Consider the following 9,999-nt stretch of genomic DNA (forward strand, 5'->3'; position numbering starts at 1 on the left):
GTGACGAATGCGAACTCCTCCCATACTAGGATTTCACCATCAACGATGGGGATGTACTTGGCCTGGGAATAATCGATAATATGAGCCGACTCCAAGAATAGGAATAGACAAAGTATGGGTCCGAACCTGGGGAATTAAACCTAAGCTATTTTTATACCCGTTACTCGTAGAGTAAAAGGGTATACTAGATTCGTCGGAAAGTATGTAACAGGCAGAAGGAAGCGTTTTCGACCCCATAAAGTATATATATTCTTGATCAGGATCACTAGCCGAGACGATCTAGCCATGTCCGTCTGTCCGTCTGTCCGCCTGTCCGTATGAACGCTGAGATCTTGTCTTAAGTTCATTTCATTGGTTGTGGGAACCTCTCTATAAGCAAACAAGGGAGAACGCTATAGTCGAGTACCTCGACTATCAGATACCCGTTACTCAGCTTAAGGGACCAAAGGAAAATGGAGATATGCAAGCAGCTAAGCGAGATTTAAATGCGCCACCTATCACCTAATAAAAAATGAATTAAAAAACATAAAGGACATTGTTTGGTTGTATCATTTAAGATTGTCCTTGTGGACCATGCTCCCCTTATTGAGGACCGTGGTCCCCAGGTCCGCTTCTACGGCTCTCTCCTCGCACAAGGGTATGAGTTTATTTCCTAGCCATCTGTTGGATTTTACCAATACCATTTCACCAACCTCGAAGACCCTATTCTGCCGAAACGCATTTTCCCTGTTTCTTAGCGCGTTCTGGGCGCTTTTTATTTTCTCTCGGATTTCTATTTGTAAGTCATCCGTGTTCGACTGCACAACATCAGCTGGTCTTTTGTTAATTACCGAGTGAATTGACTTGTTCAACTTGGTAGTAGCTAGTAAAATTAACTCAACGGTGTCGGTTATGCCTTTGTCGATTTTAATGCACCTAGCGAGCTCCAGCAGGGTGCTGTGAAGTCGTTCCACCTGACCGTTCGATACACTGTGTAAGGGTGGTGCATTTGCGATGCTAACTCCAAAGTGGTTAGTCAGCATGGCCGAGATCGTATGCGAATTCAATGACGGTTCATTGTCACAATAGATCGTTTTGGCTCTTCGAAAATAGTTCATTAACTGCAACAGTGCCGGTTTGAGGTCCTCAATCGTTCTAGAGGGAATAGGTTGCACGACTGCGAACTTTGAGAACTTATCGATGCATGTCAGGAAATATTTCCTGTCCGTTGAGAAGATATCAATGTGTAACATCTCCCCTGCTTAGGAGGGGATCGGCGACTCGCCGATTTCGTTAGCTAGTTTCGTCATTTTGGGAAAATAATATTCGGAGGGCTTGACATTTTGCTGTGCCGATGTGTGTGCCGTTATGTGCTCGGCAGTCAAGATTTCACGTCTCTGCGCGTCTGCAAAAATATCTGTTACGCGATTTTTTCAATGCTAAAATTGCGAGCGTGTGCAAGTCACAATGGAACTATTATGCCAACGAGTTCATCAAGTAATAACTCTTTGCAGGAAAAATATACCGCGTGTCGTCTCTTGTTTCCAAAGAGTACGAAGCTGCGTTTTTACGAAAAGCGTGCCTCCTCCAGAGTTATTTGATTCCGAAAGCAGTTCAAGGCCTTGTCCGTTGTTTCGATCGTGTGGTTCAGGGAGAGTTCGCTGTGTATAGTGGCAGCGCACGATGACATTTAGTTGCTGCCGAGAAAGTGCATCGGCAACAAGATTTTCTTTACCGGGTTTGTAATAAATACGCGCCCCAGACTCGTCAATGCGAGCTTTCCACCTTTTGATTTTTGTATTCGGATTGGATTCCGATACCGCAAAAGTTAATGGCTGGTGGTCGGTGAAGATATTTATATCTTTTACCGCATATAAGTAGTGCCGTAATTTGGCCAAAGCCCATACGATGGCTAATAACTCCATCTCATTTGTGGCGTAGTTAATTTCTCTGTCTTTTAACGTTCTTGAAATCATTGTAATGAAGCGTCCTTCTTGGGATAGAACTGCACCAATACCATAGACAGAGGCGTCCGTCGTTAGATCGAACCCCTTTTTGTAATCGGGGTATCTTAGCATCACATCTTCAGATGCCAAGATGTTTCGTAGTTTCTGAAACGCTTGTTGCTGCGTTTCAGAGAACTGTACCGGAATGTTTCGTGACCTATGCCTACTAACACTTCCGTTTTCGCCTTTTATAATGTCTGAAATGGGTCTTGCTATTGCTGCAAAATCCTTTATAAAACATCTATAGTAGCTTGCCAGGCCGAGAAATGATCTGACTTCAAATACGGACACCCTCATGTTGGCTTCGTAAAGATTCTTAAGCACCCAATCTGCGTGCGTGACATGGAATTCTTCGCTTTCCGAAAAAAAAAATCACGTCATCCACATATAAGCAACCAAATTTGCCGATTTGTTCCCGCAAAATGTCATCAATTGTCCTCTGAAATATGCTGGCTGCATTTTTCAGACCAAAAGGGAGTCTTCGAAATTCGTACTTCCCTCCGTTTAACAAAAAGGAAGTTTTTTCACGATCGCGTTCCGCAAGTAAGATTTGGTGGTAACCTGACTTAAGGTCCAATGTCGTGAAATACCTGGCCTTGCCCAAGTTCCCCAATATCATAGAGATATTCGGCATGGGGTACTTGTCATTCACCGTTCTTTCATTAAGTTTGCGAAAGTCGATTACTAGTCGCATGTTCTTGTTACCCATCTCATCAGTGCCCTTCTTGTCTACTATCCATATTGGGTTGTTGTATGGAGACACTGATTTTTATACCCGTTACTCGTAGAGTAAAAGGGTATACTAGATTAGTCGGAAAGTATGTAACAGGCAGAAGGAAGCGTTTCCGACCCCATAAAGTATATATATTCTTGATCAGGATCACTAGCCGAGTCGATCTAGCCATGTCCGTCTGTCCGTTTGTCCGTCTGTCCGTATGAACGCTGAGATCTCGGAAACTATAAGAGCTACAATACTGGGATTAGGCATGCAGATTCCTGAGGTTCCTGCGCAGCGCAAGTTTGTTTCAGCAGAGTGCTACGCCCACTCTAACGCCCACAAACCGCCCAAAACTGTGGCTCCTACAGTTTTGATGATAGAATAAAAATTTTAACTGAAATGTATTGTTCTCATCAATACCTATCAATTGACCCAAAAAAAGTTTGCACGCCCACTTTAACGCCCACAAGCCGCCCACAAACTTCAAAAAATCGTAACTATGAACGTGGATATCTCGGAAACTATCAAAGATAGAGAATCGCGATCTCAGATTTCGATTCCGTAGCTTTGTACGCAGCGCAATTTTGTTACGCGAATATGCCACGCCCACTCTAACGCCCACAAACCGCCCAAACCTGCGGCGCCCACAATTTTCATGCTAGATACAAAATTTTAGCTGAAATTTATCATACCTATCGATTTATCCACGCCTACCCTAACGGCCACAACGCTTAAATCTGTCTTCCGCCGGTAGGTGGCGCATTTAAATCTCGCTTAGCTGCTTGCATATCTCCATTTCCCTTTGGTCCCTTAAGCTGAGTAACGGGTATCTGATAGTCGAGGTACTCGACTATAGCGTTCTCCCTTGTTTAATTATGCCATTATTATGGGGTACGGGTACAGTTTGGCATAAATGGGCTCTTCGTTCTCTGTTCTAATAGTGGATACTAGTGATGTATTATATGGCAGAGCCTTATTAGGGTCCGCAAAGGCCTTTTTCCTGCTTTTTAACATTTTCATGAAGGCGTCTTTAATAAAACGGGGTGCACCAGAACAATCTACGTTAGTAAAATTGACATCATGTGGAAGGAAATTCTTTCGACCTCCGTGCCCCATTTAAGATTCCCGGTCTCGATGCCCCGGTCTGTTTTAGCAGGTCGAAACCGATTATCCCGTCGAACGTTGATAAGTCCGAAAGAACAAAGAATGTGGCCGTAATATTAAAAATTGAGACAAAGCATTTCGCTGTTATTTGAGTTGTGCCATGGATCGAGTGAATGCTGAAAGGGGCTTCTACTGGACGGACGCCTTTTAGCCCCTTATAAGGCCTAATAAAGCTTTTAGAGGCGCCCGTGTCTATAAGAAACTTTATAACAGTCCCCACTTCTCTCCGTCTTAGAACGGGTAGCATGGATTTTCCCCTAAAAAAAAATTATCGCATCTTCGATTTGCATTACTGTACTGGAGGCGACGCCGGCATAAGTTTTTCCTGCCTGCTCGGCACTCTGAGTGACATGATTAATCCTTTGTTTTTTTGAATGTTTGTTCGGTCAGTAGCAGCTGGCCTCCTATTCTGATAAGCTGGTGCTGGCGGTGTTCTAACATTTTGGAAAAGGATGGGACAACTTTCATGGGTTCTTGCTGGGGTCTATTGTTACGCGGTTCAGAATGGACCTGCGCTTTTTGTTGCCTACTAAAGTGCGGGTTTTTATTGGCACCAAATTGTTGATTTGGTTGAAAGGGGATCTTGTCTTGTTGACGTTCTGGGGTCTTTGGAGCTGCCTTACGATCCTTGTCCTCCTGACTTCTTGCAAACGTTGTTGCGAAGATGTATCTCTCATGATTGGACTCGACTTCCTGCGCCAAGGCGAGAGCTGTCGGCATGTCTTTGTGTTTTGCCGAGAAAAGCACATCAGTGAGGCTGCGCTTTAGCCAGGAGATAAACACCCGCAAAGCGTATTCACGAAATTTATCGCACAATAGCTTAGTCATGGCCGCCTCATACGTCATATTGACCTTGTTTGTTAATAAGGTGAGTTTTTTTTCAACCTCATCATAATACTGTAACAAGGTTAACTCTTGCTCGATGACATGCATCGGTCGCTTGTCACTGTATGTGAAGTCCAAGCGATTTATAATCGCGTAGAAATTCAATTCAGTCCCAAACGAAGATAGCACAGCATCAGCGGGACCCCTGATTTTACTCCTAATAATTATGACTGCTTGAAAGTGGCGGGAGCTGCCATCATATCGTCTGAAAATGTGGTAAGCGGCTACAGCTGCTTGTCGCCAAGATACGTATGATTCTTGCGTTCCCGCAAGTTCGGGCAGACATTTAACGGCATCTAAAGGCTCGTTGCATTGTATGTCTTATCTTATTTCTATTGCCACATATTTTTTACCTGATGGGTCTGGGCTGGAGCTGACGCAACGCTTATTGCCGCTACTTGCCCGGCCAATTCCTCAATTTGCTGCCTAAGCGCTTGCTCTCTGAGCTGGCTTTGGGCGGTCTCTTCTGCAAGGGCATTATTAATGGCGGCCTGTATGACGGTTCGGAGCTGATCGGGATCCATATCAGTAGGAGGTATTGGGGGCCTGCGTATTGGTGTTGAGGTTCGGACCTTCCCTTCACTCTCGGACTCTGAGTCGCTCGAGTATTGTTTCTTGTTCCTATATGTGAGAAACGGAGTACTAATGGGCAGCTGAATTCAACTGCACAGAAATCCGTGCGCGTAAGCAAAAGCGCTACACAAACAAAATCAAAAAGCGGAGCAATAAAAAGAAAATCAATGTCTGCAGAGTGACAATGTATGCGCTGTGCATAAAATTTATATTGAGTACACAGTGAGAAAAAAAAAGATCACTGAAATGCCAGGCGAAATTGCGATGCGCCGTTACACAGAAAGAAAATTATAGGGCAAATAAATTTTAATACGCAGTATTACTAATATATTTATACCCGTTACTCGTAGAGTAAAAGGGTATACTAGATTCGTCGGAAAGTATGTAACAGGCAAAAGGAAGCGTTTTCGACTCCATAAAGTATATATATTCTTGATCAGGATCACTAGCCGAGTCGATCTAGCCATGTCCGTCTGTCCGTCTGTCCGTATGAACGCTGAGATCTCGAAAACTATAAGAGCTACAATACTGGGACTAGGCATGCAGATTCCTGAGGTACCTGCGCAGCGCAAGTTTGTTTCAGCAGAGTGCCACGCCCACTCTAACGCCCACAAACCGCCCAAAACTGTGGCTCCTACAGTTTTGATGATAGAATAAAAATTTTAACTGAAATGTATTGTTCTCATCAATACCTTTCAATTGACCCAAAAAAAGTTTTCCACGTCCACTTTAACGCCCACAAACTTCAAAAAATCGTAACTATGAACGTGGATATCTCGGAAACTATCAAGGATAGAGAATCGCGATCTCAGATTTCGATTCCGTAGCTTTGTACGCAGCGCAATTTTGTTACACGAATATGCCACGCCCACTCTAACGCCCACAAACCGCCCAAGCCCGTGGCGCCCACAATTTTCATGCTAGATACAAAATTTTAACTGAAATGTATTGGTCTCGTCAATACCTATCGATTTATCCAAAAAAAAATTTACCACGCCTACCCTAACGGCCACAACGCTTCAATCTGTCTTCCGCCGGTAGGTGGCGCATTTAAATCCCGCTTAGCTGCTTGCATATCTCCATTTCCCTTTGGTCCCTTAAGCTGAGTAACGGGTATCTGATAGTCGAGGTACTCGACTATAGCATTCTCCCTTGTTTAACATATAACCTCCTACGCTTGAAAGCAACATTTTCTAATTAGTTCTGAATTTCGAATTTAATTTTATCAAAATCGGACGACTATATCATATAGCTGCCATAGGAACGATCGGAAAATTGGTAGGAAAATAATATGAAACAAATTATAGCTTCGGTGTTCCTTAACATATAACCTCCTACGCTTGGAAATAACATATTTTAATTCATTCTGAATTTCGAATTCAATTTTATCAAAATCGGACGACTATATCATATAGCTGCCATAGGAACGATCGTAAAATCGGTGGGAAAATAATATGAAACACATTATAGGTTCGGTGTTCCTTAACATATAACCTCCTACGCTTGGGAATAACATTTTTAACTAGTTCGGAATTTCGAATTAAATTTTATCAAAATCGGACGACTATATCATATAGCTTCCATAGGAACGATAGTAAAATCGGTGGGGAAATAATATGAAACAAATTATAGCTTCGGTGTTTTTTAACATATAACCTCCTACGCTTGGAAATAACATTTTTTAATTAGTTCTGAATTTCGAATTAAATTTTATCAAAATCGGACGACTATATCATATAGCTGCCATAGGAACGATCGTAAAATCGGTGGGATAATAATATGAAACAAATTATAGCTTCGGTGTTCCTTAACATATAACCTCCTACGCTTGGAAATAACATTTTTTAATTAGTTCTGAATTTCGAACTAAATTTTATCAAAATCGGACGACTATATCATATAGCTGCCATACGAACGATCGTAAAATCAGTGGGAAAATAATATGAAACGAATTATAGCTTCGGTGTTTTTTATACCCTTGCAGAGGGTATATTGATTTCAGTCAGAAGTTTGCAACGCAGTGAAGCAGACGTTTCCGACCCCATAAAGTATATATATTCTTGATCAGCATGACTAGACGACTCGATCTAGCCATGTCCGTCTGTCCGTCCGTTTCTACGCAAACAAGTCTCTCAGTTTGAAAGCTATCGGGCTGAAACTTTCCCAAAAGTCTTATATCTTTTGCAGGTAGTATATAAGTCGGAACCAGCCGGATCGAACAACTATATCTTATAGCTCCCATAGGAATAATCGGAAAAAAAAACTTTAAAAAATTATATCTTTGGTGTTTTTTGCATATAACCTCTTAAGCATGGAAATAACATTTTTTAATTAGTTTTGAGTTTTGAATTAAATTTTATTGAAATCGAACGACTATATCATATAGCTGCCATAGGAACGATCGGAGAATTGGTGGAAAAATAATATGAAACAAATTATAGCCTCGGTGTTTTTCAACATATAACCTCCGACGCTTGGAAATAACATTTTTTAATTAGTTCTGAATTTCGAATTTTATTTTATCAAAATCGGAAGACTATATCATATAGCTGCCATAGGAACGATCGAAAAATTGGTAGGAAAATAATATGAAACAAATTATAGCTTCGGTGTTTTTGAACATGTAACCTCCTACGCTTGGAAATAACATTTTTTAATTAGCTCTGAATTTCGAATTTAATTTTATCAAAATCGGACGACTATATCATACAGCTGCCATAGGAACGATCGGAGAATTGGTAGGAAAATAATATGAAACATATTATAGCTCCGGTGTTCCTTAACATATAACCTCCTACACTTGGAAATAACATTTTTTAATAAGTTCTGAATTTCGAATTAAAATTTATTAAAATCGGACGACTCTATCATATAGCTGCCATAGGAACGATCGTAAAATCGGTGGGAAAATAATATGAAACAAATTATAGCTTCGGTGTTTTTTAACATATAACCTCCTACGCTTTGAAATAACATTTAATACCCTTGCAGAGGGTATAATGATTTCAGTCAGAAGTTTGCAACGCAGTGAAGGAGACGTTTCCGACCCCATGATGTATATATATTCTTGATCAGCATCACTAGACGAGTCGATCTAGCCATGTCCGTCTGTCCGTCTGTCCGTCCGTTTCTACGCAAACTAGTCTCTCAGTTTTAAAGCTATCGGGCTGAAACTTTCCCAAAAGTCTTATATCTTTTGCAGGTAGTATATAAGTCAGAACCAGACGGATCGGACGACTATATCTGATAGCTCCCATAGGAATAATCGGAAAAAAAATGTAAAAAAATTATATCTTTGGTGTTTTTTAACATATTACCTCCTTTCCTTGGAAATAACATTTTTTAATTAGTTTTGAGTTTCGAATTAAATTTTATCAAAATCGGAAGACTATATCATATAGCTGCCATAGGAACGATCGTAAAATTGGTGGGAAAATAATATGAAACAAATTATAGCTTCGGTGTTTTTTAGCATATAACCTCCTAAGCTTGGAAATAACATTTTTTAATTAGTTTTGAATTTTGAATTAAATTTTATCGAAATCGGAAGACTATATCATATAGCTGCCATAGGAACGATCGGAAAATTGGTGGAAAAATAATAGGAAACAAATTATAGCTTCGGTGTTTTTCAACATAAAACCTCCAACGATTGGAAATAACATTTTTTAATTAGTTCTGAATTTCGAATACTATATCATATAGCTGCCATAGGAACGATCGGAAAATTGGTAGGAAAAGAATATGAAACAAATTATAGCTTCGGTGTTTTTTAACATATTACCTCCTACGCTTGGAAATAACATTTTTTAATTAGTTCTGAATTTCGAATTTAATTTTATCAAAATCGGCCGACTTTATCATATAGCTGCCATAGGAACAATCGGAAAATTGGTAGGAAAATAATATGAAACAAATTATAGCTTCGGTGTTTTTTGACATATCATCTTATACTCTTGGGAATATCATTTTTTGTGTTTTTAAATTTAATAATTATAGCTGCAAGGGTATATAAGCTTCGGCTTGCCGAAGCTAACTTCCTTTCTTGTTTTTTTTAATTAAATCTTTTTGCAGGGGAAATTACGTGCAATAACATTACAATATTTATGTTTTTGATAATGGGGGTTCTTGGGTACATTTTCTCCACCGGACCCAATAAAAAATAAACCAACTGTGGCCGTCAAATGAAATACTGAGATTCTTTGAAAACTCACTATATTTTTTAATTTTTGTTCACTTTATTGTTACAGGGTCAAAATTTAAGGCTTTTTTTAAGATTTTTCACTAATCCAAGTCTTGATCATGCTTTCGTGGCGTGCAGACGCGTTTTTGCATTGCTGCGAAACTCCTTGTGAAGATTCTATGGACAAGTCCACCTTCGTGGTAAATCAATTTGTTTTTGTAAATCAGGCAGCTAAAGCTGCAGTGACAGTGCTCAGACTCTCCGTTAGCTCTGGTGAATCGCGAAAACAAGTGAAACAGAGATCAAAAGGCAACAGTTGCAGTTTGTTGATCTGGCAAATCACCGCTACTTCGAAATTAAATTCAAAGTCAAATTTAATCATAAACTTAATAAAATAAAATTAAAAAAAAATACAGGCATCCGTTCCCCGTATTGTACCCGGTGCCTGCCGGCTGCAAGGTGCACACCTTGCCCCCTAGGCTACGACTGCT

Source organism: Drosophila subpulchrella, unplaced genomic scaffold, assembly GCF_014743375.2.
Source record: "Drosophila subpulchrella strain 33 F10 #4 breed RU33 unplaced genomic scaffold, RU_Dsub_v1.1 Primary Assembly Seq477, whole genome shotgun sequence".
Lineage (NCBI taxonomy): Eukaryota > Metazoa > Arthropoda > Insecta > Diptera > Drosophilidae > Drosophila > Drosophila subpulchrella.